Below are 22,254 nucleotides of genomic sequence, written 5' to 3'. Positions count from 1 at the left end.
AAATGCATTTTCTTTTTTTAAGATCAGCTGGATTCCTTAACTCTATTTAGTAACTGGGAAGGTGGATAATGACTTTGTATAATAATAAATCTCCCAACAGTAGCAAACAGCATTTAGTAAGTATTTCATATAAGTCAGATGTTAACCTCATTCAATATTACTTAATCTTCTCAGTACCTTACCAATCACTATTTTAGATACAAGGAAACCAAGGCTTAGAAAAGTAATTTACTAGTCCACACTCTCTGATATAGTCATTTACAGATTCAGGAATATAACCTCATTTGCCCAGTTTCTAGAATGCTGAGTCCCATTGCCCTTTACCAATGCTGTTGATTCATATCGTACCCCATCTTCTCTTCATTGCTGTCATATTATAATGACTGGGCGTCCTCATGTGTCTGACTGAGGTGCTCACATGTGTTAGCTGTGATGCCCATCAAAAGCCCCATTCTTGTAGTTGAGGCGCTTGCTGGGGACCACACTTTTGAATCGTGTTCTTACATTCTGGTTTATTGCTCACTGGGGCTTGCTCACACATGTGGTCGCCAAGTGTCACACTTCTTGGCTATGGTACTCACACATCTTTTAGTTGTGTTGCTGACTGGGGCTTGCACCTCTTCCATTATGCTCACACACACCTGACTGCAGTGCAGCTAGAAATCATTGCAGCCCCAGGGATCATAAACAGCAGAACTGACAGCCTCGAATTTCTCCCACAAGACCATGGGAGATCTCAGCAGAGCTGAGAAATATTCAAGGCCCCAAAATCCTAGAAATGAGGAGAATCTAGTCTGTCAGGAGATGTCATCAAACCAAAGAGCCCAGAGAGGGACACTGGTGAAAACAGAAAAGAGAATAGAATTTGCATCTAGAACACCTCAATCCATTCATAGTTATTTCCTAACCCATCAGCTGTAAAGGTCCTAGATTTTCGTTCTATTTTAACCAAAAATTCTTGTTCTGTCCTCAGAGTCTTCTTTTTAATCTTATTCTCTATCTTAACTCTGATGTTCTTTGTCCTCTGTTCCAACTCTTTTTATGTTTGTCTGTTTGTTTGTTTGGGGGCCACACCCAGCGGTGCTCAGGGCTAACTCCTGGTAGGCTCAAGTGACGATATGGGGTGCCAAAGATTGAACCCAGGTTGGCCTCCTGCAAGGCAAGCACACTACTCGAAGTACTATCATTCCTGCCCCATCCAGCTTCAGCTCTTGACAATGATCCTCAGATTTGCTGTGGCCACATGCTCTTCAGCTGGCTAATGTGAATCCAGCCAATATGGTTAACTCATTCCAGGAAAACTCCTTAAGTCTCTTTCAGGGCCAGGCTTACAATGACACTCCTCCCATTTCCCTTGGAGTCTTGGGTTGAAGATAGTTTGATGAACTGTATTATTCTTTATCCAGTCTGACCTTTTGATATTTGATTGCTTCCAAAGTATAGCCACTTATGAATTTCCCTGTTACATGCGTTTTGGTCAACATATGTGAGCATTTCTGTTGGATATATATCTAGAAGTAAAACTGTTAGGTAAAAGTACTTGCATAAATTTAGTTTTAGTAGGTACTACCTGGGCTGGAGTGATAGCACAGCAGTAGGGAATTCGCCTTGCACGTGGCCAACCCGTGTTTAATTCCTCCCCCCCTCTTGGAGAGCCCAGCAAGCTACCAAGAGTATTGCACCCACATGGCAGAGCCTGGCAAGCTACTCATGGTGTAATCGATATGCCAAAAACAGTAACAATAAGTCTCACAATGAGAGACGTTACTGGTGCCCGCTTGAGCAAATCGATGAGCAACAGGATGACAATGACAGTGACAGGTACTACCTATTAAAGTTTTTCAAGTTGTTGTAACCAAAGAGGTTTTTCTAATCTTTCTTAAATCTCCTGGAAATAGAAGTAAAATGTTTCAGAAGTGGGCAAGTAGAAATTTGACTGGTAGTGCCAGAAAGTATACTGGCTAAAAGCAATGTTCAGGTAGTTTTGTAGCCCAAGGTCCAAGACTTGGACAATTTATGCCATTCATTTTTGTTTGTGGATTTCAGACAGTTAAGTATGAAGAGATTTAGCTAATTTAATGCAGGATACCAAGCTGTGGGAACCAGTCCAACAGAAACCCAGGCAATAGGTCAAAGTCCAGGTGTCCTGCTGGAGAAAGGAGAGAGGTTCACACAGAAAAGAGGAGATACCAGTAACAGATCAACATACAGAGCCAAGAATTATGGAGGAGGAGAGAAAGAACACGTAGGTAAGGACTGAACATGAACAGGTGTGGATCATGGCTGACCTATATATTCCCACCTGAGATGGAAAGAGAATGGGCAGCCAAGATTAGAGAAGTGAAAAGGCAAAACAAACAAAATAATCATATTCTACTGAAAACCAAAGCTGAGTAAGACTTGTCTGGAAACATCTTTTAAGGATAATTGCAAACTTCTGGGAACTTGAATGGAAAATGTGGGGGTGGAAAAAGTATAGAGTTTACTGTCAGAGACATAGTGTTTGTGCAATACACAATTCTCCAGGCCCCTGAAGTTTGACGGTACCATCAGATTCAAGGGGAAGTAGCAGTCTGGGAAGGAGATTACTAGAATCTCAGGCCCCTCTGTAGTTCTCAAGGATGTAGGAACAGAGGGGAGGTTTCACATGCAGAGCCGAGTGGCTATTCACTGACTCATATCACTAACCACAGCTGGTGAGCAGTCACTTTGCTGCCGAAGCAGAGAGAGTTGCCTTCCTCACACCTGTTCCATAATCAAGCCACAAAAAAGGGTGACTTTGGGCCCTGTTTTCTTGGGTGCCTCTAACGGCACAGCACTTTCATTTGACTTTGTTTTTTCCCTTGAATGAAAAAACAACTGAGGTAACAATGTGAGCGATGTGGCAATGTGCCATATCAAAAACCGTCTCCCTCACTGACCTCCCACATGCCACTGTGCAGTCCCTTAGACACACTGACACAAACACGTCACACAACCTCTTAATATTTTATTGTTTCCTGAGTAATTACCACCAAGGAAAAAAATATGTGCTTTTCAGAGGCACTGGGAGGATTCTAGCACAGCTTCTGTTACCCCTGATTTCTCACTGCCTGCCATGTGAGGAGTGTCTCATCTGCTTGGTTAGATTGCTGGAGTCCCTGAGCAGAGTTGTCTGCTATCAGGGTCACCCACAATGCACCCTAATCACACGTGTGAGTGAGGGTCCTTCAGGACTCACTTGCCTTTTCCTCAGGGGATTGAATGGCTCTGGAATCCAGTTCTGCACACAGGCTGAGAGAAGCAGAGAGACGGCACAGTCACACTGTGTATTATTTATATTGTAGTGACATTCTACACTACATTTGGCCTCTGTCAATTTTGAATAAGCAAGACCCAGTTTGTCCCAATGATTAAATATTCGTCCATTTTGTAATTAAAAATATTTTTTTCCTTTTTGCTTTTTGGGTCATACCTGGCAATGCACTGGGGTTACTCCTGGCTCTGCACTCAGGAATCACCCCTGGCAGTGCTCAGGGGACTATATGGGATACTGGGAATTGAACCTGGCTTGACCGCGTGCAAGGCAAATGCCCTACCCGCTGTGCTATTGCTCCAGCCCCTAAAAATATTTTTTTTAAAAAATCGTACATGGGGGTCATCAAGGCCATACGCCATGTAGAGGAGGGCATGTGATGCCAGAGGTTAAAAGGTCTTACTTATGGGGCCGGAGCGATAGCACAGCGGGTAGGGCGTTTGCCTTGCATGCAGCCGACCTGGGTTCGATCCCCGGCATCCCATATGGTCCCCCAAGCACCGCCAGGAGTAATTCCTGAGTGCAAAGCCAGGAGTAACCCCTGAGCATCGCTGGGTGTGACCCAAAAAGCAAAAAAAAATAAAAATAAAAAAAAATAAAAGGTCTTACTTATACTATGCATGTTTACCACTTGAGGTACATCCCTGATCAACGCTTTTAATTTAGCTTCTGGAAAAGGCTCTGGAAGTCTTTAGCTAGAGACAAGACTAGACTGCCATAAAAGAAAATGAAAGCCTGGCTAAAATTCAAGTGTGACTTGTTTTTCTTATCATCATCTCCAGAATAAATCACTTCCTTCAAGATAGATCTAGAATATGAATAATTATATTCCTATTATGATAGGAATAGTAATGTGGGGCAAGGTAGTATTCTGGTATTCTTAAGTCTTTCAACCCAATATTGTTTCATAGGTTTCCAAATCAACCATATCTTTAACGTTATTAATCTGATAGTGTTTGAGTTATCTATTACCACTAAATAAGTCATTCGAAAATTTAGTGGCTGAAACAACCATCTCTTATTTGTTGGTGCTCTGTTCATCATTTATGCTCTAGATATTTTGGTCTTCATATGGCTCATACTAGATGGCAGTATAGGTTGAAATCTCCAGAATGACTTAGGATGGTCAGAGTTGTCTGGAAGGTCAAGTTCAGGTGGACACTGGTAAGGTGAGACCATTGTGTCTCTCTTACCAGGTATTCCCAGACTTTCAACCAAGTGCAGCTCAGGACTTCTAAAAGTATATGTGGAAGCTGTTGGGCATTCTTAAGGCTTAGGCCTGGAACAGACACAATGTCACTTCTGCCATCTTCTAACCTTAAAATTAGGTACAGGTTCCACCCTGACTCAAGAGGCGGAAATATACAAGGAAGTACAAGCCAGGAGGTAGGGTTGATTGGAGGCCATCAACACAATGGACTTTTATAAGAAATACCATTATCATTTTAGATGAAGACTCTAGTTAGTACACCAAAACATAATTCTATCCCACTTAGAATAATTGCATTTTCTACATATGATATGGTCTCCATAAAGCGTTTTCTGAGACCTTAGGGGTCTTAGTATATAAGACTAGCCAGATACCCCACCCTATCCAGTCACTATCTTTGTGTGGTAGTTTACTTCCATTATTAGTCATGGAAATAAAGCTTTCGATGGATCCTCCTGGCCAAATTTGGCTCCAAAGAATCATGTGGAGAATTAAAGTGTTTTATGTAAATTGTCTGACCTCCGTATCAGTAAGTACACAATAATGGCAATTGTTATTTTTTGTTACCAGGCTCCCTGAGGTATTCTGATGGCCTTGGTAAAATGTAATGAGATGACTTTGAGAAGTCACAGGTCCCCAGGGCTCCTGAGTGATTAATACCCAAGAAAGTGGATGGAAATGTTAACCTGAGATAATGGGGACAGAGTAGGTTATCAGCTTCCCACAGAAGATGAAAAAAGGATCAACAAGCACAGTTGCAGGAAGTATCAGAAAAACAATAAGAAAAAGTAAAAATAATCTGAGAACAAATCATATAGAGAAGAGTTAGCAGAACCAAAGAGAAGAATCATTTATCGGTGCAGGCCCCTAATTGGTGATGAGATGGAGCTAATAGATTACCTAGCAAGGGGAAAATGAGGTGAGGAACTGCCAATTCCTAGCTTGCAAAGAAGACAGAGCCAGAAACCAACTAGACAGACACAAGTGGGACCTACATTCCCTTTGGAGTAGTATCAGCCTTCCAACACAACTAATTATGGATGATCCAGACAGCAGAGGACAATGGAAAATAACAGCCCACGGAAGATAATAAATCAGCTCTATCCATAGTGAAAACTTAAACTGATCAAAATAGCTTCAGTCCCATCATAATTATAGTGTAAGTATTTAGTCAGTTTATAACTCTGTAAAGCTTCCTTTTCTCACATCTGTACTCTCATTTCCCCCTTAGTTTTCCTGGGGGTGGGGGGAAGTAATAACTGTTTGAGAAGAAAGAGATTAAATAAATTTAAGTGAGATTATAGGGATAAAAAGCATTTGATAAGGTTTTAAGTGCTCTCCAAATGTGAAATGTATAGTGGCTCAGCATGGGGGGTATTAGGACTGAGGAGCAAGGTTCTAAAGCTGAAGATAGTGGCAGATTGTAAAAAAAAACAAAAAACAAAAACAAAAACAAAAAAAAACACCTGCAGACTGGAGTAGAAATCATTGCTAATTGTTGACCCTGTGAGCTCTCCACCCTGACTCAGGCCTCATGTCTGGCCCTTCCTAACAGCGCTGGAGAGAAAAGGTATTTGATATAATTTACATTTAAACACACTGATGAATTAAAACCTAAAGAAAGTGTTCATGAGTACATCTAACTGTTGTGTTCAATTAATAATCAGTTATCTGTAATTTTGAAAAGAATTAGAAAAGAAACAGCACAAGTAATTATCTCTCTCCCAACTTCATTTGTATCAGAGAAACAAAAATTTATGAACAGAAGGGGAGAAACATTTGTGGGAAAATACTTTAGTCATAGGCTGAAAAGGAGGACAGTCATAGGACTCATTTTTTATGTTGATTTTATCATAAAGAGAACAGGAAAATTTCTGAGGTCTTTTGGTGCTAAATTAATCTGAAGCTAAAAAGTCACAGAAATATATCAGAAAAGAGTTTGTCTCTGCCTATGAGATTAATACATTTTTTCACTTATTTTTTTATTTAGCAAGGAATTATTGAGTGCTTCTCTACATTGTAATCTGCCCTTATTATATTATGTTCTGGAGGATGAATCAGACATTAACATAACAAAAAGTAAATAAAGAAACAAGAATAAATAAAGTCAGGTAATAATAAATTCCACGACTAAAATTAAATGGGGAAGGAGGCTAAAGAATGATCATATATTCTGAGCATCTTTGTTTCCCCTGCTCTTATAACATTAAAGGTCAATCAGTGCCAAATAAATAAACAAATAAATGCCTTTGTCTGGCCCAAGTTCAAACATTTCTATTTCGTGCCTCATAGTGTAATTGTCCCAAACTCTTTAAAGAGTTATTTTACGTTCTCTCTTTCTGGTTTTTAGGGATGATACACCCACTGCCTGATAAAAATGATGCATTTATCTTTTCATTTTTCTACCCACAAACATTCATGGATTTTCTGAGTTCCCTTCCTTCCTTCCTTCCTTCCTTCCTTCCTTCCTTCCTTCCTTCCTTCCTTCCTTCCTTCCATTCCTTTTTTTTTATCAAAGTTTAAAGAAAATTGTTTATTTGTCATTGAATTTTATTTATTGGTTTGTATTATTTCTCTATGCCTTACTAAGGACACGTGGTGCTTTTTAAATATTAACCTGGGCTGGAGCGATAGCACAGTGGGTAGGGCATTTGCCTTGCACGAAGCCAACCCGGGTTCGATTCCTCCATCCCTCTCAGAGAGTCTGGCAAGCTACCGAGAGTATCCCACCCGGCAAGCTACCTGTGGCGTATTTGATATGCCAAAAACAGTAACAAGTCTCACAATGGAGACGTTACTGGTGCCCGCTCAAACAAATTGATGAGCAATGGGATGACAGTGATGATGATAAGTGTTGAACTGTTGATGATTATTAACCTAAAAACTTTACAGAAAAAAGAAGGTAATAAACAGTGAAATTATCTGTCATTCTAGGTCTTTGAACTCTGGAAACACTAAGCTTTAACTTTGAGAATAGCCTTGGAATCAGGCTAGATTCTTTCATTTCGTGGAGCAGAAGATAAGTTGCTTAGATATCACTTGACACAATTCTGAGTTCTTGATTTCCACTCTCTCTCCACTGCACTCTGAGCACAAATATTTTTGCAGTCTAATAAAATGGCATGTGTTATTTTATTTGTGCTATCATTTCTTTTCTTTTCTGCTTTCTTTACTCTCTACACATATGTCCATGGATGGACATAAACCCCAGGGTATTCCATTATATCCACATAGGCTACAGTCCTTAATGAATCATCATCTTGAATTTCACAAATTAAAAAAAATAAGCCAACACTAGTACTTTGTCTTATGTGTTTTTAATAATAACTTGCAGAATATATGCTTCTGCTTTGTGAAACATACTTAAAAATTATACATTCTTATTCTGGTTTGGTCTTATTTTCTTGTTTTTGGATCTATAGTTTTGTGTATTCTTAAATATTACTTTTATTTAAGTTTTTTAAGTATATTAAAGGAGAATGTGACTCAAGTGCTATATCAGGTTTGGTCCCTGGCTCTGTGTGGCCCCCAAGCACATGCATTTGTGGCCCTCACAACACTAAAAGTATATTGAAAAGTTAAGGTAAAAATACATACAACATATGAAATAGTCCTGAATTGAAGCTGTTTTCAAACCCATTTTATATTGATTCAAAATATGGATATATGTATATTCCTAAATCTTTGTATCCATCTTTTTGATCACAGATTTTGAATATATAAAATTTTCTGCTTTCGAATATACAAAAATTTTTTTGTAGAGCTATTCTCTCTATCCTTCCACCTGGAAAACATCAAAATATAAAAAGAATCTTATAAAGGTGAGAGGTGAATGCATTCTTTTATATCCTTAGTTTTGGAAAAAGGGGGCTCCCATGTAATGTTTAGGAGGTAATTTAGTTTTATTACCTTCATTGTACATATTAATAGATATATTTAGAGAAGTTAGGCAACTTATCTAAGGTCATATAGCTAGCAGTCAAGAAACAAATCTTTAATTTAATACTTTTCACAAACTACAATGTCTCTAGGTAATTGTTGAGCAAAAGCGCAGTAGTTCACCTTTGAAATAACTTTCTAGGGAGAAACTTTATAAAGGTATAAAGGTTAATTTGGTTCCTATAAGAAGACCTTTAGTCTTATCAATGTTAGTCCAGTTAGTAATTAAAATGTAACATTTGGGGCCAGAGAGATAGTACAGGGGCTAAGGCCCTTCATGCAGCCAATCTAGGTTTGATCCTGCTGAGCATTGCTCAAAGTAATCCCTAGGCAGAGCCAAGAGTAAGTTCTGAGCACAGCTGAGTGTGGCTTAAAAACAAACAAATTAATAAGTTAAATTTAATTAACACCTACTCTACTCGTGCTTTTAGTAACTTATGCTACATTGAAATAAAGGTTCTGGAACTAAGCCTACAACTTGGTGGTAGGGCCTTACATGTGTGGAAGCCTGGGTGTGATCCTCAGTATGAAAAAGTAAATTAAATGTCTTAAATGAATGCAACTTGGACTTTTGGGGCAGAGCAGGGAGGCCTTCTCAGCAGTTCCGGGGCCTTGAGGACACCTCTGTTGATATTTGGCCTCATGGTGTTCAGGGGCCACTTCAGCTATGGTTGGGGGCCACCAGAGCTACCTCAGTGATGCTGGGTAGGGAGTGGGGTGAGGGTGTGTATGAAGCTCCAGAGATCAATCTCGAGGCCTGCCACATGCAAAGCATATATTCCACCCTTTGCGCTCTGGCCCCAACTTGAGCTTTTTAGCTGTGATGTTGGAGTCCAAGCAAGTGGCCTCACGCCAGAGCATGTGCTCTACCACTGAGCCAGATCTCAGGCTGAACTTGAGCTTTTGTTTTTTTGCCTCTCTCTTTTGCTTTTGGTATCTGGGCCCCACACTGCAGTGCTGGGGGCTGCTCCACTGCTATCAGCAGTGCTGGGGCCCCAGAAGTGGTATGGGTCTAACCCAGACATTCTGCAAAAAAGGTCCAGCCCTTTGAATTTTTTCTTCAGCCCCTTAGTATGGTAGGTTTTTTTTTATTTTTATAAAGTTGTTCACAATGATTTATTACATTCAATATTCCAACACCAATCCCACCATCATTACATATTCCCACCACCGTTATTTTTAATTTTCCCAACCACCACCCAAGTCTGCTCCAATAGCAGGCCCTATATAATTTATTTTAAACTGCTTGTTATAAATAATTCACTATAAATGATCAAGAAAGATTTCCTTAGAAGTGTATGAAGATTGTTATATCTCACTCTGGAACCACCAAGTCCTTGTATAAGAGATTACTTACATGTTGTTATAGGTTAACAACATGTAAGTAATTGTGCGTTTATATATATGTATATATATACATATGCATGTGTATATATATATATATATATATATATATATATATTGCTTTTTGGGTCACACCCGGTAATGCACAAGGGTTACTCCTGGCTCTAGCACTAAGGAATTACTCCTGGTGGTGTTAGGGGACCATAGGGGATGTTGGGAATAGAACCCAGGCCGACCGTGTGCAAGGCAAACGCCCTACCCACTGTACTATCACTCCAGCCCCATTATTTTCTTAATCGAGATTGGTTACCTTCTACTACACATCCCATCCAATATGGTGTAATACTCCTCGAGTATCACTGGTGTAGAGTTTGAGATGTCATGTGGTTGCAAATGTGGCTGTAGCATGTTTTTTTTTTTTTAAGGAAAAAAATGTTACTGGTACTTATGTAGTTTTCCTATTTTTTTTAAATTTCTTTTCTGGGGACTCAGAGGATAAGGCACATGTCTTGCATGAGGCTCACCCAGACCCCCAGCACTGCAGGTACTATGGAGCCAAACAACATCACATTTCTGGGCCCTCATAGTGAACTAGGGACCCAGTTGGCCAAGAATCTCCTGGAGTGCCCCACAGCCCCTGAGCACATAGAAGGCCACCCCTTATTTCTCTTCCTTTTCTTTGTATATTTGCAATCACCAGAAGCCAACCACACTGGGTTAGGCTGCTTGTGCACTTGGTTGTGGTGTGGTTTTGGCAGATTCTCTAGCCCCATTTAAGCCTCTGCAGACAACCGCAGTCCTGGCTGACATCTTGACAACCTCATGAGAAACCTTGACCAGAATCACCTACTGACGCCAGATTCCAGACTCCCCCCATCCTCATAAACAGTGTGCAATTAAAAACAGAAAAAGGAAATTGCTGCTTTGGGGCTGGGAAGGTAATTCAAGTGGCAGAATTCGTGCCTGTCAAGTGCAAGGTCCTGCATGATTTCTTAAGCATGGGCATGATCCTGGTAGTCCCTGAGCACGATCACTGTAGCCACTGTAAAAAAATACTTAGATTTTAGCACCAGAGAGATAGTTTGAGAGGTAAGGTGGTTTCCTTGCATGTGGCAAACTCAGGTTCAATCCCCAGCACCCTGACTACCACCGGGAGTCATACCTGAGCACAGAACCAAGAACAGCCCTGAGCAACTCCAGGTATGGCCCCAAAACAAAAAATAAAAATATTTATGTTTTAAACTATTACATATCAGAATGGGCTGGAGCGATAGCACAATGAGTAGGGCGTTTGCCTTGCACACGACCGACCCGGGTTCAATTCCTCCATCCCTCTTGAAGAGGCTGGCAAGCTGCCAAATGTATCCCGCCCACATGGCAGAGCCTGGCAAGCTACCCGTGGCATATTCAATATGCTAAAAACAGTAACAGCAAGTCTCACAATGGAGACATTACTGGTTCCCGCTCGAGCAAATCAATGAACAACGGGATGACAGTGACAGTGACATATCAAAATAATTTTCTATACACAAGTAACTAGTTAATATGGTTGTGGATATCTGGAAGTGGGATTCTACTGTAACAAGATCCTGAAATGCAAAAGCGACTGTCAAATTGACCCAAGGAATTTGGGGAGAGAATAAAATACCTTGAAGAAATTGTACGTAAAAGTAGCCTTATCTCTGATAAGGCTGCAGGTGGAGGCTTGCAAAAATATGAAATAATGTTTTAAGAAACAGGAGGAAAAGAAATCCTAAATATAGGAGTTGAAAGTTCAGCGGCACTGCTTGCAGAAACTGAAAGGTAGAAAATATGTCTGGTGGGGGCTGGAGAGATAGTACAGCGGGTAGGGCGTTTGCCTTGCACACGGCCGACCTGGGTTCTAATCCCAGCATCCCATATGGTCCCCTGAGCACGGCCAGGGGTAATTCCTGAGTGCAGAGCCAGGAGTAACCCCTGTGCATCGCCAGGTGTGACCCAAAAAGAAAAAAAGAAGAAAATATGTCTGGTGAACTGGCTCATTTCTTTCAGGAGATTGTCAATCAAAGTTTTCTCCTTATTGCTAACAGATGAGAGAAAGAGGTAAACTAAGGGATTTTGGTTTTGAAAAGTTACTCCAAGTTGCAAACAATTCCAAAATTAAGACATAGTTTCTGAGAAAAGATCAAATTCACACTGCCAATAAAACATTATATAAAGATGAAGTTGAAGGTAAGACAAAAAACAAAAAAACTTTTGTCAAAGTTTCAGAAAGATTTTCAGTTTTGCCTCAGAATACTGATTGGTCAAACAAAGGTTCCTGTAGATTAAAGATATGTGTTATTCACACAGCTCCTAGTCTCTCAATAAAGTGACAAAGCTCTAGGAAGCTAAGGACAGTGTCCTCTGCCAGCTTATCTGTAGCCCAGTGTATTCTACCAGAGAGAGTTCTGTTGTTATGGCTTGCATCTAATAAAGTAGACCCTAATACACTCAAGACTTTTAGGATAAATTCAAGAGTGCAGAAGCATTTCCAACTTGGACCAAAAGGGACAGAGATAACAAAAAATGCAAAGACTAAGTTCTACTGGCAAGAAACAAGATGAGAAAACTATTTGTACATAAGAGTTATTTTTCTGGGGAAAAAAAAAGGATGACTCATAAGTCAGGACTAAGACCCCACACCATGGAGCTGAAAGCAAGAGAGGGTTATTTGCAAGTTTTGATATTTAGTCAAGAAACTTTCAATACTTTTGTTTAGTGTATTTAAATTTTATAGTGTGACACCAGAGAAATAGCACAGCAGGCGGGTCAATTGCCTTCCACGCAGCTTACCCTGGTTCAATCCCTGGCACCACATATGTTCCTCAGACATCACCACAAGTGGCACCTTAGTGCACAGCCAGGAATAAGTCTTGCCAGATGTGGCCCCCAAACCAATATAAAACAAAACCAATTTACCACTGAAATTTTACCATTGTGTGACTCCCTTGTGCATATTTCCTTTTTTAATTTTTGTTGTTGTCGTTGTTCCTATTTTTGTGAGGGCCACATGTGGCAGTGCTCATAGGGCTTGTTCCTGGGATCAAAATAACAGTCCCACACATGCAAGTCCTGGGGCCATCCTCGACACTCTCCTCTTTTTGGAATAGAAATGTCTATAACACTTAGCCTGTTATGTCCATCTCACTATTGTGTAGCAGGGCAGGAGTCTCTTTCGTTTCTCAGATCAGAAAGAAACTGTATTCAAGTTGCTATACTTATGGAACTTGTGCCAGTGTGCCTCAGTCGTACCTGGACCTGATTTAGATGATGTGATTCTGGAGTTCAAGATGATGCTGGGGTCAAATGAGACGTTCCATGACTTTGGGAGGAAGTGAGTGTATTTTATATGTGGGAGAATCATGAATCATTGGAAATCACAGGGCAGAATGGGGTAGACAGCTTCCAAGAATGCCTTTACTTATCCTTGCCTGGCATTATATTAGCTCCTCCCATGTTGTATTACTGCTGCTTTCTGTGAACCACAAGTAGCAGGCCCGATGGTGATGATACTTCTGAGATTAGGTTATTGGAAAAACTACAGTTTTCATTTTTTTGTATCTTTATCTCTTGAATCATGATTTTATTATAGAAGCAAGCTGCCACATTATATGCAATTCTAAGAAGGCCACCTGGCAGACTATTGAGGCCTCTGGTTAATGGCCAGCCAGGAACTGTGTCTTGGCAACTATGCGAATGAATTTGGATTTGAGTTTCCTAGCCCTATTCAAACCTTGAGTTAACTGCAGCCTCCAACAAAATTTTGATTGCAACCTCATGTCAAGCCCTGGAGAACCCTGAGCAAGAGTCACCTGGCTAAGTCACTCTCAGATTACTAAATTTCAGGAACTCCGTGAGATAATAAAATGTTTTTTTAAGCTGTGCAGTTTCTAGGTAATTTGGTATGTAGCAGTAGATGACACACTAACCCAGGAGTCAGGATTGACCAGTAAAAATTTTGACTAGAGAGAGAGAGGGGTTATACACCTGCAAGTCAGAGCACACAGATGTTACCACTACAAAAGACACTGCCAAAAGAAGGAAAAAACTGAGCTTCTTTGTGGCCTTTCTATTGGTCAAACCAAATCACAGGGAAATTGATGAGTCCAAGAAACATCACAGTGAGGAATGATCTCTTGTAATACAAAATAGAATCAGAGGGAGAGGCAGACACAGATGAATCTGGGAACAGGCAGGCAGATTATCAGTAACCAAGAAAACACTTTGAATCCTATAATCAATTATTATCTTCTTTAAATGAAACTTCACTCACCTTTTCTTCTTTGTTATCTGGGGTAGCTCCGTCTTCTTTCATCTCCACAGCATTTGATTTGCACCATTGTAGGCATTTTCATTTAATTGTCTGAAAAGCAATAACCTTTTTTGAGAGTCAGACCTATTTAAAAAAAATTTTTTTTTGACCACACTGGTGGTGCTCAGTGCTTACTCCTGGCTCTGTGCTCAGGGATTAATCCTGGTGGGATTGGGAATACCAGAGATCTACCCCATGACAGCTGTATGCCAGACAAATGCCCTATCCTCTGTACTACCTCTCTGGCCCCTCTCTGGCCCCTTAGACCTATTTTTGATATCATCATCCCGTTGATCATCGAATTTCTCAAGCAGTCTGAGTAACGTCTCCATTCGTCCTAGCCCTGAGATTTCAGAAGCCTCTCCTTACTCGTCCTTCCCAACAATGCCGCATTGGAGCCTCTTTCAGGGTCAGGAGAATGAAACCCAGGATTGTTACTGGTTTGGGCATATGAATACACCACCGGGAGCTTGCCAGGCTCTCCCAAATTTTTATTTTTGATATAGTGTTTTATATTGTCCATCATAATAGTATCTTCAACTGAAACTTGATTCTAGTAAATATGACTGGATATTAAGTGAACAAATGATTAAATCAATGTCAAGTTAGTGGTAGGAAAGCCATACAATTTGAGTACCTTTTTTCCATTTAATCCATTATATATTTTTTTGGGGGGGTCACGCCGGTGATGCACAGGGGTTACTCCTGGCTCTGCACTCAGAAATTACTCCTGGAGGTGCTCAGGGGACCATATGGGATGCTGGGAATCGAACTCGGGTCTGCTGTGTGCAAAGCAAACACCCTACCCGCTCTGCTATCACTCCAGTCCCCCCATTATATATTCTTACTGGAACCAATAGAGCCTAGAGAAATCATCCTATATTCTTGACTGGTGACATCTTTGAACTCTTTTGAACCTTTCCTTGGGGGGAAGGAGAACAATAAAGATGCAAACTGGTTGTATATGGGTAGATATAATTATTTCATGAGACCAAAGTCCTGCCTGAAAGTAGGAGTAGCTTCAGTGAACTGCACCTGTCTCTACTCTCAGCTTTGGTCATTCTGAGAAAAATCATCTTCTCAGTAAGGAATGTTTGACATTTGTAAAAGTGATTTTCTTTTCTCCATATTCCTTACTGATGCCTTGACAGAGCGAATAAATGCAAAAACAGAAAAGATGCTTTCAGATAAGCTCATATTAAGTAGTTCAGACCTCTAGACTTCCTGCTGGCTTACCACTATGCCCCCCCCCCAGAGACTCCAAGCATCATGTTTCTGAAAACAAATTTTAGCTCAACTTGCATGTTTAAAATTTGGTTATTTTAAAGCAGTTTCCAATGGTTACATTTTTCTGGGTAAAAATCCAGATTCTTGGGCTGGAGCTATAGCTCAGGCATTTAAGGCACTTACCTAACACGTTTGAGCCACTGGGTTTGATGCCAGGCACTACATAGTTCCCCAGAAATGACCCCCAAGCTGGGAACAAGACTGATCACAGTCAAGTGTGGCCCTGAAACAAAAAGGAACTAGCAACTATCCCCTACTTATCCCAGTTTTTCACAGTCTGATGCTAAGGTTGCTTCTTCAGCCAAATCTCTTCTTACAAATGCCAAGTTTTCCTTTGCTTCTTTACTTTCCCTTACTTCGTTTCCTCCCCTTTCCCTCTTAAACTGTATCCTCTCTTAACTCAACTGAACTCATTCTATAAGGAATTGATCTCTTAGCGCATATGCTGCCCATCCCCATACACTGCATGTGCCCACATGACCGAGCACATGTGGCACCCAAGCACATGTGTCACCTTCATCTCCCTTCTTGAGATATGTACTTTCATATCTAATGCTGGGGTGTGTGTAGGGCTCTCTCCACCCTTGGAGAAGCCCATGTTCTCCCTTGAGCACATTACTCTCTTTCTTTCCCTCCCTCCTCACCTTCAAAAAAACACCTCCAAATAAAATCTGCTATACTTCAAAAAAGAAAAAAAAGAAAGAATCAATCTCTTCTATCCTGCCAAGACATTTCTTTTTAACCCTTCACTTAATCTCCCTTAGCATACTTTTTAGAACTTATTAGTCTTGGACAAATTGGACTCTAAAGCCTCAGTGTCCCAGCCTAGAAAGTGGGAATGATATATTGTGGCTGAAGCAATAGTACAGTGGGTAGTATGCTTGCCTTACATACAGCTGACCCCGGTTAGATCCCTGGCACTCCATATGGTTCCCTAGTCACTGCCAGGAGTGATCCCTGAGTACAGAGCCAGGAGTAAATCCTGAACACTACTAGGTGTGGCCATAAAACAAAACAAAATAAAAAGGTGTGTGTGGGGAGCTAATATAGTATTTACCCCTAGAAGCTCATGATGAGGGTAAATAATAATACAAAATTCAGTGTCTACCATGTACCTAATGTTGATTATAAGCATTATATATTACATGTGAAACAATAACAATTGTTTAATCCAATCTCTTTATGTTTGAAGAAACAGGTCTTGAGGGGGTCAAATAATTGACTCAAGTAGAGTAAAGAGAAGGGAAAAAAGGTGTCGGTTTTGCTGCAGAAGGTTTTCAAACCTAATTTCAAACCGAGGAAAGTACTGAAGACTGTAAGGTGGGAAGGTTAGCTGGGGCTTTTAGGCTTTGGTTACCCCAAATGGGAGTACCATTCTTTGGGGTGTCCATTTCTGCCTCTGCAGCCCTTAACCTGCTGCTTCTCGAAGAAGTGCTGGAATAACTATCGTGTCCTAGTTCCTGGCAAGCAAGGAACCTTTGGCACCAGTTCCTTATAGCATTCTTCTACCACCACTGAACTTATACCCTGTTTTAAAGGTATAGCCACTGTTACTGGATACCCTGTTTTAAAGGTATAGCCACTGTTACTGGAGATTTCAAAGAACTAAGCCTTGATTCCTTTAAGTGGAGATAATTGGTGTTCTTCTGGCTGTTGGGATTCAGTTTTGTGTGTCTTAAATAAGTTGTTATTAGTAACAGGGCCAATAAACTTTAAGATGTGAATTGTGAATTATTGCAGACTCAGTGGTTTGAGACTCATGAATATTGCACTCCTGTCAGATTTCACTTAACAGATTTCCAGAGATTATGGTATGCTATTAGAAGGTCCTGGATTGCACTAGTGGTTTCTTCATAATCGACTTCAGTGGAGCCACCGAGCATTTAAAGTCAATGAGTTCCTAGTATGCCCAAGAATGGAAGCAGCCCTGTGCTTGGTGGAGACAACAGAGCTTGTGTAGTCCATACAAAAGTCTTCCTAGCAAATTGCACACTGGATTCTCCCACACTTATGACATATCCCATTGCATCCAAAGGTTATTTTGAAAAGGCAAGTTGGTAGATCATTCCATTATACCTGCAGCTTCTCACACAGGAAGGAAACCACAATTAGAACTCACTTTTAGAATCTCAGATCCTTTGTAGAAGGCAGAAAATCAATTATACTTGTACTCATAAATATTACTCTAAATGTTTTTGCAATATTGGCTAAGACTTTCTAAAAGTGATTAGTTACTAAAAGAAGAAGCCCTTTAATGGAAACTTCTTGATGGCTAGCCAGTTTATAGAAAGACTAGTTTGTTTTTTCCTTAGATCATGTCTTAAGTGGAAAAAGAAGGCATTCTTTCTTAGCCATATTTGAACCTTTGCATACATTATAGTAGTACAACAAGAACTAGAAGCTTCTGATCAATCTTTTTTTAGCAATAAAGACCATGTTTTCCTGTGTAGGTTTTTTTCTGGGGATGGGAAGAAGGAGAATGCAGGAAATCAAACCAGAGGATTCAAACATAAGTAACATGCCATCTGCCACTTAACTACATCCTCAACCCAACAAAGATTATACTTTTAAGCTACCAGCACCAGTAGGCTAATTTAATTCTTGCAATAAATGTATGTGTTACTGAAACAAATATGAATCACGTTTTTGAATAGAACTTAATGGTGGCAGACACTTAACTGATTGTGGATATTCCCCATCCTGAGATTTTTCATTTATTTAATTGTTTTACTAATTTTTCTGTTAGCTGACTTAGTGTCTACATACACAACTAGGTGTTGATTGGGTGTAATTATAAGGATATTTATTGAATCCATGGCTTATCTTTTAAATCATTACAATTATTTTCTTTGCTGAAGTGCTCAATGTATGTAATAAAAAATTTAACATACAAAATAGAAACGGCAAAGTGAGGAAATTGGGGAATTGACTTCAAATTCAATATTAAAATGCAATATTTATTTAGAAATAAACTTGAGTTTTAAGCAGATGTTACAAACTACTAAGAAAAATAACAAGTCATGGCAAATTTCATAAAAATTCTTTATGCTTTGCATTTAAAGAGCTGGGATGTCTTATCTCCAGTTTCTGATAATCTTATATCTATATTCAATTAAGTAGTTTCTGTGCATTCAGGAAATAAAATGTTTTGTAACTTCTCAGCCTCATTTTCCCCCCTGTTGATTTAAATATAACATTATACCATTAACATGACATTAAGGAAATCAGTATTGTCCCCAGGCTCGAGACTGCTTACTTTTTGTTAGCTTTCAGATTTTAAATCTATACTATGCTATTCAGTATAGTAACCACTAGCCACATGTGGATTTGGTGCTTGATTGGCTATTATGAATTAAAATGAGCTGTAAGTGGCAATACACGTGGATTTTTGGAGGTTTTGAAGGATTTTGGTTTCTAGGAAAAGTAATGTATCTATATCTATTTTGGTTTGGGTCCACACCCAGCAGTGCTCAGGGCTTACATTTGGCTCTGTGCTCAGGGATTATTCCTGGTGGGGTTCTGTGGATCTTATGAGTTGTCAGAGATTCGCTCCAGGTTAGCTGTGTGCAGGGCAAGTTCCCTATCTGCTGTACTCTGGCCCCTCTATCAATATTTTTGTGTTGGCCACATATAAAACTCTAATATTTATAGTGTAATGGGATAAATATAAATTAAAATTTGAGATAGCTCAGAGGGTTGGAGTACATGCCTTGCATATGGGAGCTCCAGGTTCAATCCAAGACATCATATGGCACTGCAGGAGTGGCCAAAGCACTGTTGGGTGTGGTCTCCTAAATAAAATGAATACATGAAAATTAATTTTACCTTGTTTTGTTTGTTTGTTGGACCATACCTAGTAGTATTTAGGACTTACTCCTGGTTCTGTGCTGAAGGTCACTCTTGGCAGTGCTCAGGGGCCTATATGAGATGCCAGGGATCAAACCCAGTTTGGCCGCATGCAAGGCAGTGCCTTACCTGCTGTACCATCTCTCTGGTCCCTGATTTTACCTATTTTTAAAATCTCAATGTGGCACCAATAAAAAATTTTGTTATCTACTAGCCTTCATTTTATTTTTATTGGACTGCACTGGGCTTTGTGTTTTTGAAGATAGAATCCAGTTCTCCCATATGCAATGCAAGCATTCTACCTTCCATTGAGCTACATCCCAGGCCCTGTGCTGGTGTTTGTTCTTCCTAGATCAGGTGAAAAGCATTAGTCCTAAGGTCTAACATATCTGGATTTGATCTGTCTTAAGAGAGGTAGCCTTGTTATACTTCTTGGAGGCCAGATATCTCCTCCCCATTCCATTCTGAACAGAGTCCTTAAAAATGCAAGGAGTTAAAGAAAAGTTGGTGATGCTCAGGGGACCATATGCAGTGCTGGGGATACAACCAGGTAAAGCAAGTGCCTTACCCACTGTACTACATCTCCAATACAATGGTTGAAGTTTTGATGTCACATGGTCCAATTGTCCATTCTAGAGTTCTTGTGATTCAGGTTTGCTTTGTCTATACATTACTTAACACATAAAATATGGCCAATAAGTATAACTGTATCACTGTCATCCTGTTGCTCATAGATTTGCTTGAGCGGGCGCCAGTAATGTCTCCATTTGTCCTTGTCGCATTCAGGGTCAGGGAAATGAAACCCATTATTGTTACTGTTTTTAGCATATCGAATATGCCACGGGTATCTTGTCAGGCAATGCTGTGCGAGATTCTGCATCCCTCTTTTCTGGGAGCTTTGTTTTATAGTCTCTGAATCTTGGCTGTTGATGGGATCACACACACCAGGGGCAGTTTGTGGGTGTGACTGCCAAGCTACTGGAAAACTGAGGATCTGGGTGGAGGAGGCCCAGTCCTGATCTGAGCACGCTTGGAGATCTCAGCCACGTGTCCCGCATACCTGGATTCCTCTGCTGGTTTCTTCATGAGTGAGGCTTGTCCCAGCATGTGGAGAGTGGCCTTAAACATGGTTGTGGCTGGGTTCTGGGGATTTTCAGCTGCCAGGGCTCTGCTTGGGGTGAGGAGGAAAACTCAACCTGCCCCCCTCCGAGGTGCCCTGGTGAAGACATCCTGGTTCAGGGGCAGGAGATTCCCGGCAAGCCAATAAGTATATATAGAAAATGTATATATGATATAACTTCAATCATGTAGAGAATATATTTATAGTAAATATATATATAAATGTATGCATGTTGGGGCTGGGAAGCTAGCACAGTGAGGAGAGTGCCTGCCTTGCATATGGTGGCTGACCAGGGTTCAGTCCCTAGCATATGGTCCTCTGAACACTTCCAGAAGTGATGCCTGAGTACAGAACCAGGAGTAAGCCTTGACACCACTAGTTTCATATATATATGTATATGTACACACATATATGTATATATATATATGTATGGCCCCCAAACTTAAACATGTAAATATATATATATATAATGGGAAATCTATAAAGTCTATAAAGTAATACCTTTGAATGTTGAAACATGAGGAATTTTATCTATGATGATATTTTCAGACATTTTTGGTAAACTGCTTTTCTTTTCAATTTTACATTTTTCTGTATCTTCCAAGCTTATGACAATGTGTATACAATGTTTTTATTTACTTTCATTACACTACAATTATATCACGCAAAGTATAATTTTTAGAGAATGTAGGTGGTTACTGGCTTGCTCTGTGTGCTGTTATTGTTCTTCCCTCCCCATGATGTTTTCATTCTCACAAAAAAGGGTTCCCTTTTCTATTTCACTTCTCCACTCTCTCTGTCTTCACTATCTTTTCCCCTCTCTCCTTTCCTCCTTCCTCCTCCTCAGGCCAGTAGGCTACCTCTCCACATCCCTCCCACTTCTACCCCACCCTCTCTGCACTCCAGTTTTTTTCTACTATCCTCAAATTTACACCTCTGAGTTTTCTTCCCTTGTCCTCTCCCTGTCTCTCTTCTAAACAACAACAACAACAACAACAAAAACACTGACATTCAAAATAAAGAATTTTTTTTTTTCCGAAAGCACACCTGGTTGGTGCTCAGGGCTTACTCCTGGTTCTACCAGAGATCAGTCTTGGTGGAGCTCAGGGGACCATGTGGGATGCTGGGATTGAACCTGGGTCAGCCATGTGCAAGGCGAGTGTCTTACCCATTGTATCCTCCAGTCCCCCAAAAGATTATGAAAATTCAATTTAACGTTAGTGTGAACCTGGTAGGTTCTGGGTAGATTTACCTGTCTGAAGGCTTGAGGAAGGTGCTGGAGTTGGGAGGTGGGCAAGGGAGGGCGGAACTTCTGACCCGGTAGACTACAGTTTGGAAAAAGGAAGAGATAAGAAGGACATTTCAGAGATAGTGAAGACACTGAGCTCAGAGCTAGGAATAGCCCCTGAGCACTGCTGGGTGTGGCTCCCAAACAAAAACTAAACAAAGTGGTGGCAATTGAGGCCTGAAGATTCTCCCAGAGAGAGGCAGATCAATCTTGGCTGGGGGTTGCTCTTTACTGGTGCTGGCACTTAGAAAGACCCCTAGCTGAACTGAGCCACTGAGTTGAATTAGTCCTACTTGTAGAATTGACTTTGATATGTGGCCTTTGGATCTGAATAGAGTTTAATAAGATTTAACTGCTTCTGGGGGCTTTATGAGAATCCATTTTATCCTTCAAATTTGGTTTCAAATGCTACTGACTTTAAGACACTTCACCAATTTTGGTGTTTCCCTTCCTTTGCTCCTAGTGTAGTTTATTCATACTTTATTCCAGCAATCATCTCAATTGTATTTTATTGTATTCTATGGGAAATACCTCCCTTTATTGCCTCCCTTCAGGAATCTTGAGGGACAGGCTGATGTCTTATTCTTATTTG

Source organism: Sorex araneus, chromosome 3 (assembly GCF_027595985.1).
Source record: "Sorex araneus isolate mSorAra2 chromosome 3, mSorAra2.pri, whole genome shotgun sequence".
Taxonomy (NCBI): Eukaryota; Metazoa; Chordata; class Mammalia; order Eulipotyphla; family Soricidae; genus Sorex; species Sorex araneus.
Note: the sequence above shows the minus strand (reverse complement) of the source record.